The sequence below is a fragment of the Ambystoma mexicanum genome, chromosome 3p (genome assembly GCF_040938575.1).
Source record: "Ambystoma mexicanum isolate Mex_15411 chromosome 3p, UKY_AmexF1_1, whole genome shotgun sequence".
Lineage (NCBI taxonomy): Eukaryota > Metazoa > Chordata > Amphibia > Caudata > Ambystomatidae > Ambystoma > Ambystoma mexicanum.
In genome coordinates this window covers 215977693-215991218 of record NC_090925.1, presented here as the reverse complement: position 1 = coordinate 215991218, position 13526 = coordinate 215977693, and the positions used below count along the sequence as shown (strand labels likewise).

Here is a 13526-nt window from a genome sequence, read left to right as displayed (position 1 = left end):
CACTTCAACAAAGACCACCTCTCCGATCCGTCCTCATTGACCGCCTCCCTGCACTATACCTTCCCCCATTAACCTCCACCTTCCGGCGCATAACCCACACTCTAGCACACAACTTCATGAACCCCCCCTTCACCCAACATCTAGTCCCACTTCAACAAAGACCACCACTTCGACACGTCCTCATTCCCGGACGCCCTTCACCATAACCTCCACCCTTAACTCACCACCCCCGGCGCATTACCCATGCTCTATGTTAGGGAGAATTTATGGTTAATTTCCCTTACCTAGTGAGTCCCTCAGCAGCTTTGCTGGATTTCTGGGGTTTATTTTTTCCACCTGGTAAGAGTGTGAGCCTTTTTCCCACTCTTACATGTGTTTTGCCATGTGTATTTCTACCGTTTGTGTGATCTTGGGCTCTGGAGCCACACCACTCCATGAGCCCAACTTTGTGTGTGTGTTACACAGCACCTTCCGTGCAGTGACACAGGGTTGTCTTTAAGACTTCCCATTGACTCTGTTTTCCTGGGGCTGACTACTGTCCCCCAGAAACAGGTAAAGTTGCCATTTACTTTATGTAGTCATTTAAACTGCAGACCCAGTACACCCCATCTTACATGGAGTACTGGAAAGGGTTAATTCCTACTCCTTTTTGTCTGTGCCCTCTTGGAGCTTTGTTTCGCTCTCTTAACACTAAGACTTGGCTGGTGGCAGTGGTACCTACCCTATCTTTTCTACCGCGATTATAGTATATAAACATGGTACTGTTTTAGGCTATTGTATTAGCCTCGAACTTAAACCCTCTAGACCAAATACTTTTTCATTTGGCTCCGGTTGGGTTTTATCACCATTTCTTTTTGTTAAAACCCTTCTTGTGTTTTACTTTGCATGGCAAACCAGGTTTGCCTTCTTTGTTCGCCGACCTTTGGTGGGCTTCTGTCCATAAACCCTCCTTTGGCCTCTGGGTGTCTAGGTGGGCTGAATGTGAGGGAGGGGTTTAGTCACCCCCTGCACAGGGTCTCCTTGGAGATCCAATTTGCACTTTGTGTCGATTGGCTGAGGTGGTTGTCTGGGCCGGACAACCCCCCTGCTGAGTGATTGAAAGCCAGGCTGTGTAAATGGGGGATTTTGGCATAAAAGGCAGGAGTCTTGGGCTGGAAGTCAGAGTCGCCACTGGAACTGCAAAGAACTGAAGAGAAGCGGAGAAGAAGACGGCTGCTGCAACTCCCGAGTCCCAGTGAAGCCCTGCTGCAGTCCTGAGCTATCTACCCTTCAACGACAAGAGAAGTTCCAGTCTGGAGTCTTCTTCCCTTGAGCCTGGTGGGATCAACCAGCTCACCTTCTACAGTCAGAGGATCCTCTTCTTGGTCGAAATCGCTGCAAACAGCTGTAGTGGTCCGGATAGCCATCTGAAGAGCCTCTCCTGTTTTAAAGGAGCGCACCTTTTATTCACTGTTGCTTTGCTGCTGCTGGCCTCATCGCTGGGTAGTGCAGATCGCTCCAGATGTGCTCCTTCTTGTCCCCAAGACTGAAGCTCCAGGAACCGTGAGTCTGCAGGAACTACCAGGAACAACTGCCGTAGCACCAGCTTTTCTTCAAACGAATAAGGTACTGTGTCCGACTTCGAGGAATTGGGGTGAACCTTTTCTCCTCACCAAAGGCTTGTCCTTATCTTCCTTCCCTCTTATAACCTTTGCTTCCCCTTTGACAATATCTAAGTACTCCTGGCAATCTCGAATCGTGAACTGTTCTAATCTTGTGATCCTCGACAACAGGACCCCTGTCCCATTTGTCACTGGCGCAGGCCTATTGACTTTTATCTACATTTTAGAAAGTAGCTTTTGATTCTATCTGTCTTGACAAAAGTATTGCCTATGATTTTTATCCCTATTCTCTTGTGTTAATTCATGTGCTAAGTGTGTTTGACTTCGGTAAAATTTATCTTCGCAGGTATGCCTTTCTTTAGTAAGATCGAACTGTCATTACTGTCAAAATTGATTGTGTATTACCCCACTGTAAAGTCTTTGTTTCACAACACCGGTCCGTCAAATCCAATGTACTTACCTTGAATTTATCTGCACAAGGGGAATTGGTTGTGTGTAGTATATTTGAAGTGTGGTTTTAATTTAATAGAAGTGAAGTGTTTTATGAACAGATGGTTTAAAAATAACTGTCCTTATATTTTTTAACCAGAAACCTTGAGTCAGTGTTTGCTTGAGTCACAGTAATTGTAGTCCTTTGTGTAATCTCTACTACTGCTCATTTGCTCTTGAGATAGGTCTGGCTGCTCCGCTACTGCTACCACTCTAACTGTGTAGTACAGGCCTGTACCAAAGGTGGAATTGCACTATCACCTGTAGTCTTAATCTTGTGTAGTCCTGGTCCCTAAGGGTACTACACAGGATTCTGCCTAACACTGGTGTACAGCGGTGGGATTATTAAGTATAGTGATTACACAAGAGTGCTGCTATTACCTTGGGTCTACTAACCACAAGGCTAAACACCACAGAAATCTGTTAACTGAAAAATCATGTCTCTTAAACTACACTGCTGAGGTTTTAAGAACCATGTGTAGAGAGAGGAGCCTCTCTGGTAAAGGAAAACAATCTGAACTGGTTGCTAAGTTATTGGGAAAACAAAGTCTGGGGAGTGGGTCAGAAGGGCCTACACCTCCAGCAAATGTGGATACTGATGTTTCTGTTTCTGAACGTGTTGAATTAGAAGAAGTAGATGAGTCCTTGTTAGGAAACCTTACAACTCCCTTGCCTGCTCAGAAGCCACAACCTCTGTCCACAGGGACCCAACAGGTCCTACACTCACTCCTGAATTTATTGAACTTGAGAAAATGAGACTTGAATTAGAAGTGAAACGTATTGATGCACACACTGCCATGAAACATCAAGAATTAAGGCTCAGAGAAATGGAGATGGCTCATGCTTTAGAGATGAAGAAATTGTCTGTAGAAAATGCTTCTTTCCCAGGATCTTCTAGGTCTTCCAGTCCTAACAGACCCCGTATGCCAAAGGAAATAATTGGTATGTATGAGACTAAACTTAATGTTTTGGATTGGTTAGCAATGTTTGAATACAATCATGGGATTCAGGGTATCTCAGTGAATCAGTTGATTCCTTGGCTTTTCTCTAGGCTCCCCCTGTTGCAAGTGATGCTGTAATGGAGTTGGGGGAGGTGGATAAGCAGGATTATGAGTGTGTGAAGCTAGATTTGATAGCTATATTTGGGAAGACCCCTTCCCAGTACCTTAAGAGGTTTAGGACCCTCAAAAAGCATGATGGTACCCCTTGGGCTACCTGGGTGTGTGACTGTTTGAAAAACTTAGATGGTTGGGTTAAGGGTTACAAAGTGAACACTTATGAAGGTTTGAGGAATCTTGTTATGTTGGAGTCAATTTATGATGCCTGCTCTCCTGAGCTTAGACAGCACGTGGCTGATTCAAAGGAGATGAATCCTAAGAAGTTAGCTAAGGCTGCTGACTTGTGGGTTGCCAAGAGGGCTACTCGCAAGGATTCTGGGGCAACTCAGAAAAAGGATGAGGGAAAGCAGCCAAAGAAAGATAACAGAGAATTCCAATAATTCCAATCCAAAAAAGGGCCCCAAACAGAACCAGGGTAAGCCACAAGGGAAACCGAATCAGGCTAGTGTACCATCTGGTGCTAAACCAGGTGGAGGTCAGAGTAAGCCTCCATTCAATAGGGCAGTTGGTAAATGTTTTGTTTGTGAAGCTACTGACCATGTGAAAGGGGATCCCAGATGTAAGGGTAAACCTTCAGGGGTCCACACTGTCTCCTTAGCCTTCTCCCAGGTGGAAGAAGTACCAATGACAAGTAGAAACTTTCAATTACTGGCCGATGAACCCATGAGAGTCTCAGCTAGTGTTTCTTTAGTGTCCTTGGGTCTTTGGGAACAACAGAACTTAGATGTCTATAACTCAATCCCAGATAATACTAAAGAGTATTATAAAGATAGTGTTCTTGTGAATGGTCAGGAGACACCTGCCATCAGAGACACCGGAGCCAGCATAACTGTGGTTGATTAATCTTTTTTCAAGGTAGAGGATGTTGCTAAGGCACCCAAACACCTAACCAAGTTAGCTGGAGGCCCTGTGCAAATGGTTCCCCAGTTACCAGCTCTCATCCAGTGCAATGACATGACTGTCAGAATACCTGTTAGTGTGCAGAGTGACGTACCTGTGAGAGTTCTGTTGGGTAATGACCTGAAAACTCTTGGAGTTGTGTCTAGTACCTCCAGACCTCCCAGTAAAAGGAAGCAGGAGCTCACCAGGTCTGCTACGGAGAGAACCTTGAGAGGCTCTCCTGTGGACTTGATAGAAGAAGCTATCACCCCAAGTACACAGGACTTACTTACTGCTATTGCAAGACAAAAAGAGACAAAGGGGAAACCCAGGTCTACCAGCAAGAAAACAGCAAGCACCCCTGTGGCTACAAGGACATCACCAAGACTGTCCAAAATCACACCTGTGACTCCTCCACCAACTGAGGCTGAGTGTGAGGTTCAGCCCTGTATGGTTCCACCAGATACTGAGGACTCAGATCTGGAAGAAGATCTTACTCTGGTTGGAGATCTTGACCCTGTTGAACATCCTGAGCTGCAGTCTTTACTGGCAGAAGGTGGACCCAACAGGGCAGACTTCAGCAGAGGACAAAGAGAGTGTCCTATTCTTGAAGGTCTTTGCCTACAGGCAGCTTCTCAGCTCGATGGGGAAGAGCCTGGGAAGTATAGGTTGCACTGGGAAGATGGCCTCTTCTTCAGTGAACCGACTGAGTCAACCCCTGGGGACTGCAAAAGACTTGTAGTGCTGCTAGTGCACCGACTCCAGTTCCTACAGTTAGCCCATGAGATACCTTTGGTTGGTCACTTAAGTTTTAAGAAGACCAAGGAAAGGCTCTCACTTTACTTCTACTGGCCTAATATGGGTTCAGAAGTAGACACATTCTGTAGGAGCTGTCACACTTGCCAAACCTCTGGCAAGAGTGGAGCCAAGAATGTGGCACCCTTGGTGCATCTCCCAGTGGTGGGAGTCCCTTTTGAGAGGGTCGGGATTGACATTGTTGGTCCTCTTGACCCTCCCACATCTTCAGGTAACAGGTTTATCCTGGTTGTAGTAGACCATACTACTAGGTATCCTGAAGCAATACCTAGGGGAACTGTTACGGCTCCGGCTGTGGCTAAGGCCCTACTTGGTATTTTTACCAGAGTAGGTTTTCCTAAGGAAGTGATATCTGACAGGGGATCACATTTTATGTCCCACTACTTGCAAGCCATGTGGAAAACCTGTGGAGTCACTTAGAAGTTCTCTACTGCCTACCACCACAAACCAATGGATTGGTAGAGAAGTTTAACAGAACTATGAAGAGCATGATAGGTGCTTTAGAAGAACCCCTTAAAAGAATGTGGGACCTTCTACTGCCATGCCTTATCTTTGCATATAGAGAAGTCCCTCAGGAGGAAGTAGGTTACAGTCTCTTTGAACTTCTCTATCACCATCCAGTCAGAGGTCCATTGGCCCTGATTAAGGAGGGGTTGGAGAGTGCTCCTTCCCCCAAGCCAGTCAGAGTAACTGACTATGTGATAGGTCTCCGGAGGAGAATGTCACACATGATGGCAGAGGCAAGTGACAACTTGAGGGCTGGTCAAGCTCTGGTCAAACATTGGCATGACCAGAAGGCTAACATGGTTGAGTTTACTCAAGACCAGCTTGTTCTTGTTATGGTATCCACAAGGCAGAGGGCCCTGCAGGACAGATGGATAGGACCCTTCAGAGTTGTGGGTAGAGGTGAACTATCTGGTGGACTTAGGCAATCCTAAGGAGGCTCCCAGAGTCTTACACGCCAACCGTTTGAAGGCTTATGTCTCTAGACCTGAAAGAGGAGCTTTGCCTCTAGCTTCAGCTTCAGAGGAGGAGGAGAGTGAACCTCTACCTGACCTCCTGAGAGGCTTACCTTTAGATGAGAAAGTGGAAGGAGTTAATCTCTCTTCCAGTCTAACATCTGACCAGCAGGATGAGTGCAAATTACTGTTGAATCAGTTTGCCTCCCTGTTGTCACTTTCACCAGGCTTGACCCCTTGGGGCCAGCATGATATCCTCAATGGTGACTGTTTACCTGTGAAAAGCAGGGGGTACAGAATGTCAAACAATGTAAGAACCCACATAAAGAATGAGGTCAACAAGATGCTTGATCTCGGGATTATAGAACCCTTTACTAGTCCATGGTCTAGCCCAGTTGTGCTTGTACCAAAGGCAGGATCCAAGGAGTTGAGATTCTGCGTGGACTATAGAGCTCTAAATGAAGTCACAAAGACTGATGCCCATCATTTACCTAGGACAGATGAGCTATGGATAAACTTGGTGCAGCCAAGTACCTCAGCACATTTGACCTAACCTCAGGCTAATGGCAAATAGCCCTGACAGACCATGCCAAGGAGAAAACTGCATTCTCCACCCCAGCAGGCCTCTACCAGTTTAAGGTAATGCCTTTTGGACTAAAGGATCCACCGGCTACATTTCAGAGGATGGTCAATCAAGTTCTGAATGGGATGGAGGACTTCTGCATGGCAAACTGTAACGCTCACCTGGTATCCACGGGGACGTCACTCAGCCTGTTCTGACCTCTTACGACCTTGAACCCTTCCCTGGAGGCTATTCGACTGGAGACTGGGCCTGAAACACAGGATTGGTAGAGTTTAACTCCCTATTGTCTCTGTGTGCTTGAACCCCTTCTTCCCCGGGGTCCAACCCTTCCCTTTGATCCACAGCTCACCTTGTTTTCTTGGATAGTGTGCTCTCCGTCCTGCTTTCAGCGCAGGGGTGCATTGATTGATGCGGGCTCGTTGCTGCCTAGTTACTTCACTGTAAGAGTCCGACAGGTAAGTATAATGAGTCTTTTGAATGGTTCTCTAACTTCGCTCCTTTCTTTCCTTAGATGATGGCTGGCGTCCGGGGATGGCGGCGTGCTGCTGAGATGAGTAGCGCTGAAGGTGAGTGAGAGCGTGATGTGCGATGCACCCCTTTTGTATTTGTATTGAACTGAGTTATTTTCCTGTGTCTTTTAGGTGCTGCAACATTTTCAGCGTGGATGCCGATTATGAAGAACAAATGCGGTGAATAAGCGTGGTATGCAGCACCTCTGGATGTTTCCGCGCTAACCTGGAGTGTCTTTTCCCTCTTGCAGAACGATGAGAAGTTCCGGAGACAGAATTCTCCCAGAGCGGCTGGGATTCAGGTAAGCGTTTGAAGCTTGTACAATATTTAACAACAAGCAAAGATTTGTAGAATGCTTACTAATGCCTTTTTTCTGTTCTTTTCCCTTTTCCTTGGGAAGCGGCGTGCCGGGATGGGAATGACACCGCCGAAGATGCCCGCAGAACAGAAGGAGCAATGAATGATGGTCAGAAGCGCAGCAAGGTAAGGCTGTTCCTAACTGTGTTCTTGTTCTTCCAGGAGCTGAGCGCAGAAGAAAGATGCAGGCCTACTGGAGACCGATCCGAACACGGTGAGTGTCACGCTGCAGGTGCAGAAAACACAAAGCATGTTTCTCAGCCTGGGCATGGCTTAAATAGTCTCTGGGTATCCCAGGTGTATCTAGGCAGAACCACACCAAAAAGACTAGACTGCACATGCAGTTCTGGGAACCGAAATATGTGGGGGCCTCCATCTTGTCACCATCAATGCACTACCAGTCCAATCCCCAATGTTATCCTATGGGAGTGAGTGAGTCTGAACACAGAGAAGGAAGTCACCACCAAAATGCTGATGGTCTCTCTAGGATGTTTATAACTGACTACAGGTATGAGATCCATCCAGGAGTGGATTAAATCTTCCTGTCCCTTAGTCTGTGTGGGGGGGAGGGTGGGTGAGTGTTAGTGAGAATTCTTATTCATGGCTAATTTCCCTTACCTAGTGAGTCCCTCAGCAGCTTTGCTGGATTTCTGGGGTTTATGTTTTCCACCTGGTAAGAGTGTGAACCTTTTTCCCACATTTACATGTGTTTTGCCATGGGTATTTCTACTGTTTGTGTGATCTTGGGCTCTGGAGCCACACCACTCCATGAGCCCAACTTTGTGTGTGTGTTACACAGCACCTTCAGTGCAGTGACACAGGGTTGTCTTTAAGACTTCCCACTGACTCAATTTTTCTGGGGCTGATTACTGTCCCCCAGAAACAGGTAAAGTTGCCATTTACTTTATGTAGTCATTTAAACTGCAGACCCAGTACACCCCATCTTACATGGAGTACTGGAAAGGGTTAATTCCTACTCCTTTTTGTCTGCGCCTCTTGGAGCTTTGTTTTGCTCCCTTAAAGCTAAGACTTGCCTGGTGGCAGTGGTACCTACCCTATCTTTTCTACCGCAATTATAGTATATAAACGTGGTACTGTTTTAGGCTATTGTATTAGCCTCGAACTTAAACCCACTTGACCAAATACTTTTTAATTTGGCTCCGGTTGGGTTTTATCGCCATTTCTTTTTGTTAGAACCCTTCTTGTGTTTTACTTTGCGCGGCAAACCAGGTTTGCCTTCTTTGTTCGCCGACCTTTGGCGGGCTTCTGTCCAGAAGCCCTCCTTTGGCGTCTGGGTGTCTAGGTGGGCTGATGTGAGGGAGGGGTTTAGTCACTCCCTGCACAGGGTCTCCTTGGAGACCCAATTCGCACTTTGTGTCGATTGGCTGAGGTGGTTGTCCGGGCCGGACAACCCCCTTGCTGAGTGATTGACAGCCAGGCTGTGTGAATGGGGGATTTTGGAATAAAAGGCAGGACTCTTGGGCTGGAAGTCCGAGTCACCACTGGAACTGCAAAGAACCGGAGAGAAGCGGAGAAGAAGACGGCTGCTACAACTCCCGAGTCCCGGTGAAGCCCTGCTGCAGTCCTGATCTATCTACCCTTCAACGACAAGAGAAGATCCAGTCCAGAGTCTTCTTCCCTTGAGCCTGGTGGTATCAACCAGCTCACCTTCAACAGTCAGAGGATCCTCTTCTTGGTCGAAATCGTTGCACACAGCTGTAGTGGTTCGGATAGACATCTGAAGAGTCTCTCCTGTTTTAAAGGAGTGCCCTTTTATTCACCATTGCTTCGCTGCTGCTGGCCCCATCCCTGGGTAGTGCAGATCGCTCCAGACGTCCTCCTTCTAGTCCCCACGACTGAAGCTCCAGCACCCGTGAGTCTGCAGGAACTACCAGGAACAACTGCCGTAGCACCAGCTTTTCTTCAAACGAATAAGGTACTGTGTCCGACTTCGAGGAATTGGGGTGAACCTTTTCTCCTCACCAAAGGCTTGTCCTTATCTTCCTTCCCTCTTATAAATTTTGCTTCCCTTTTGACAATATCTATGTACTTCTGGCAATCTCGAATCGTGAACTGTTCTGATCCTCGACAACAGGACCCCTGTCCCATTTGACACTGGTGCAGGCCTATTGACTTTTATCTATGTTTTAGAAAGTAGCTTCTGATTCTATCTGCCTTGACACAAGTATTGCCTATGATTTTCATCCCCTATTCTCTTGTGTTAATTCATGTGCTAAGTGTGTTTGACTTCTGTAACATTTATCTTCGCGGGTACGCCTTTCTTTAGTAAGACCGAACTGTCATTACTGTCAAAAGGTGATTGCGTATTAACCCACGGAAAAGTCTTTGTTTCACAACACCGATCCGTCAAATCCAATGTACTTACCTTGAATTTATCTGCACAAGGGGAATTGGTTGTGTGTAATATATTTGAAGTGTGGTTTTAATTTAATAGAAGTGAAGTGTTTTATGAACAGATGGTTTAAAAATAAATGTACTTCTATTTTTTAACCAGAAACCTTGAGCCAGTGTTTGCTTGAGTCACTGTAATTGTAGTCCTTTGTGTAATCTCTACTACTGCTCATTTGCTCTTGAGATAAGTCTGGCTGCTCTGCTACTGCTACCACTCTAACTGTGTAGTACAGGCTTGTACCAAAGTTGAAATTGTACTAGCATCTGTAGTCTTAATCTTGTGTAGTGGTCCCTAAGGGTACTGCACAGGATTCTGCCTAACACTCTAGCACCCAACTTCATGAACCCCCCCTTTATCCCACATCTGGTTGCAACCCACAACCCCTCCACACACGCATCAGTACACCCACACGCCGCCTGCCCACCTGCTCACCATCAACCCCCCTCCAGCTCTAATAGCAGAGGAGCACTCTGGCGCACCAAACACCTGTCTCCTCAAACGCTCATCCCCCACTCCTCAAACCACCCGAACTCATCAACATCCACCTTCCCTCTAGCATCTACTGAGAACAATCCCACAGTCCCCATCCAGACACCACGCCCAATATCAAACTCACAAGCCAGAGGAGCTCTCTGGCACTCGAAACATTGTGAGTCCCCCACCTCTACCATGCCACCCTTGTGCCCCCTGAGGAACTCGCCACCCTCCCAACCTACCTCTCATGCCGCCCTCTCCGTCCCCCTCAGCCCATACTCGACCCCCACCCACAGACCTGCCCCTTCATATCCCTTCCCTTCTCTGAAAGCAACGTGTCTCGCTCTCTATAGAATGGTAGCTTCAACCCCTTGCCCCTCTGACCTTCCTACCCTCTTCCACACTCCTACGGCACCAAAACCCACAAAAAGCCAAAAGAGTGTCTGGTCCTCTCCATACCTCACCACTTCTCCATCAGTCCAATCTCCCAGCCTTTCCCACCTCTACCTTCAGACCTTCCCCTCCTCCTTCTCCCTGTCTCCACCCCCTTTATCTTGACTTCTCACCCAATACACTGAAACCCCCAGCGGCGTCCAGACTAGAACTAAAAACAACCCACCTAAACCCCCACACCTCAAGTGATCCACTCATCACCTTCCCAACTCGCCCTGATCCCCCTCCTCGTCTCTCACACACCTACCACTGCCCACCTACGCTTCCCGCCCCATCGACGTAACCCTCTCATGCAACACTCAAAATCTGCAGACTTCCAGCTCCTCCTCTACCCCCCGGCAAGTCTCGACCACCCAGAATGATCCCACCACATCCCCTTCCTCAACTGGCACCCATGTCCACCGAGCACACCTAGCAATGAGCATCAATAAAACAACCTCCCCTCACGAAGTCACATGCATCCTCTTTAATGCCTGCTCCGTTGCAAGAAACATGCACAGCATCTTTGACCTCCTATCCTCTGACAATCCAGACCTTATTTTTATCACCGAAACCTGGTTCTCAGATGATTTTGCACCAGTTGGTCATGAGGCCTTCCCCCCTGGCTACTCGCTTATCGCCCGCAAAAGGTCTATTTTGGCCAACAACGATCCTACTAGCCATGTAACATTAAGATCGTGCAAGTGCAGTGGGGAGGGGAAGGGGAAACGTGCGGGGGGAATGCCAACTCCTTTTACCTGGGAGCACCAGCATACCAACGTAGTAAACTCCGAAGAACCCAAAATGCTGCTGCCAAACTCCTCCTCGCCCTGGGACACAGAGACCATGTCTCACCCGCTCTCCGAACCCTGCACTGGCTCCCAGTTGGACGAAGGGCCACCTTAAAGACACTTTGCATTACCCACCGAGCAGACTGGCCCAACGTACATACAAGAGAAGTTAAAACCCTACCTCCCTTCTCACACCCTAAGATCAAGCACTGCACTATTTCTAGTGATTCCAACCTCTAATTCTGTACGGATCTAAGAATCCGCCTTCTCAACCTTAGCCCCAACTTACTCCCCCCTCATATTTGACACACCCACTACTACATGACCTTATGCAAAGCTCTAAAATCCTGGCTCTTTCCATAAAACCGACTAAGGCGACTGAGACATACAACTTGATGACAAATGTTCAATGAGATCAGGAGCTATGACGCCAATGAAAGCGCCTATTAAGTCACTAATAAGTTTACTCTGAACACAGCAATCACAAACGTGCACTTGAAATCCGGAATACCAAGCTCGTTAGATCAGAACTAGACACAGACATTCACCTCTCCTATCACTATGCTCACTCTCTACTCTATACCAACACACAATTAGAGCGCAGCTACACCCCTTCATCAATTCGGCCGAGCTGCTCACATACGAACAATACTCCATGAACACCTCAACATTCTGATAAAACACAGCTATACCCACGAACAATCGTCCTACACAGGCCTAATGCAGCCAAAACCCAGTCTTGGTGAACTGCCTCCAGACTGCACACATTCAACTGATATCAAATACCACCACACCTAATGCTAGAATGAAGCTACCATCAGGCATTGGCATCAGCTGCGCACATAATCGGTGCACCCAAGCACCCTGTTACACCCTATTCTCTGGACTGACCTGGACTGCGGTTCCCAAGGGCATTCAACCTACCAGCGCTTTGAGGTCATACCAGTGATATATTGAGTGCTATATACATGCCAAATAACATAACCTTAACATGTTCTGGCGTCCTGTGGTGTCAGTGCTCCTGTGTGCAAGTATTTATGATTATCCAGGTGTGCCCCAGTCCAATGAGTGGGGGGTATTGAGGAAGGATACTTCGTGATATGAATATTATTGTAGGGTGAGTATTAGATACATATGCCACTATTAATAGTGTTGTGTGTCCTGGGGTGTCCATGCTGCTGTGTGGAAGCATTTTGGGCTGTTCTGGGTGCCCAAGTTCTTGTGTTTTGAATACTATGAGAAGCCTGGGGCGAGGGGGCTGTGTATTATGCACACCAGCATGGGTTGCTGTTTTAGTATTATGGGATGTCCTGGAGCGCGTGAGTATTATGGGATGCCTTGAGCTGACCCTTCTGACCCCTCCCTCCTGTGTTGAATATTATGGGATGTCAGTGGGGTGGTGGAGGGAATGAGTATTATGGGATGTCCGTGCGACTATTATGGGATGTCCGGCTGAGAGCGCGCGCTCTGTACAGGGAGGGGGCGGTCTCCAGGGTGACGGGCGGCGGTTGCCGTGGTGACGATGGGGGAGGGGCCTTGTGGTGGGGGGGTCAGAGAGGAAGAGGAGGAGGAATATCAGCCGGCGAGGAGCACAGGAGGGAGCGGGACACGGAGAGGTGAGGGGGCGCTCAGCAACACACGTATAGCCCGTACGGGGACCAGGTGAAGGTGCCGGGCCCACAGGGGTCATGAAAAGTGAAACCCCTTTCGGTGTAGGTGGGTGGGGAAATAACCTCCCGGTGTGAGGCTCCGGAACCGAGTCCACTCCTCACGGATGGACGGTACCACGAGGAGGGGGCACAGGGACTGGGATGCTTTTGGGAGCGGGGATAGTGTTTCTGGTTGGAGAGTGTTTACGATTGCACCTCCCGGTCCGGGTTGTGGCGCTACAAGGCTTACTCTAGGGCACAGTCGCGGAGGCATGGGACGATGTATTGAGGGTCCTTTTCCGGAAGCGGCCACAAGGCCGGGGGTTCGGGTGCTCGCTGGTGGGGGGAGGGGGGGTCAACATGAGGCGCACCTGTCAGCTGAGCTGGGGGAGAAAATGGCGGCGGGTGGGGAAGCGAGAGTGGGGGGGGCGCGAGGTGTCACTGTAGCTGAGAGA

General features: G+C 48.2%; 1 protein-coding gene across 2 annotated transcripts in view; it reads left to right on the top strand.

The window, feature by feature from the left end:
• Nucleotides 1-12952: 12952 nt before the first annotated feature.
• CHD4 (chromodomain helicase DNA binding protein 4) overlaps nucleotides 12953-13526 on the top strand; it is a 497532-nt gene continuing 496958 nt past the window's right edge. For both annotated transcript variants that reach the window (XM_069650684.1, XM_069650685.1), the window contains exon 1: nucleotides 12953-13038. The gene's annotated coding sequence lies outside the window, so the exon portion shown is untranslated. The remainder of the gene's footprint in view (nucleotides 13039-13526) is intronic.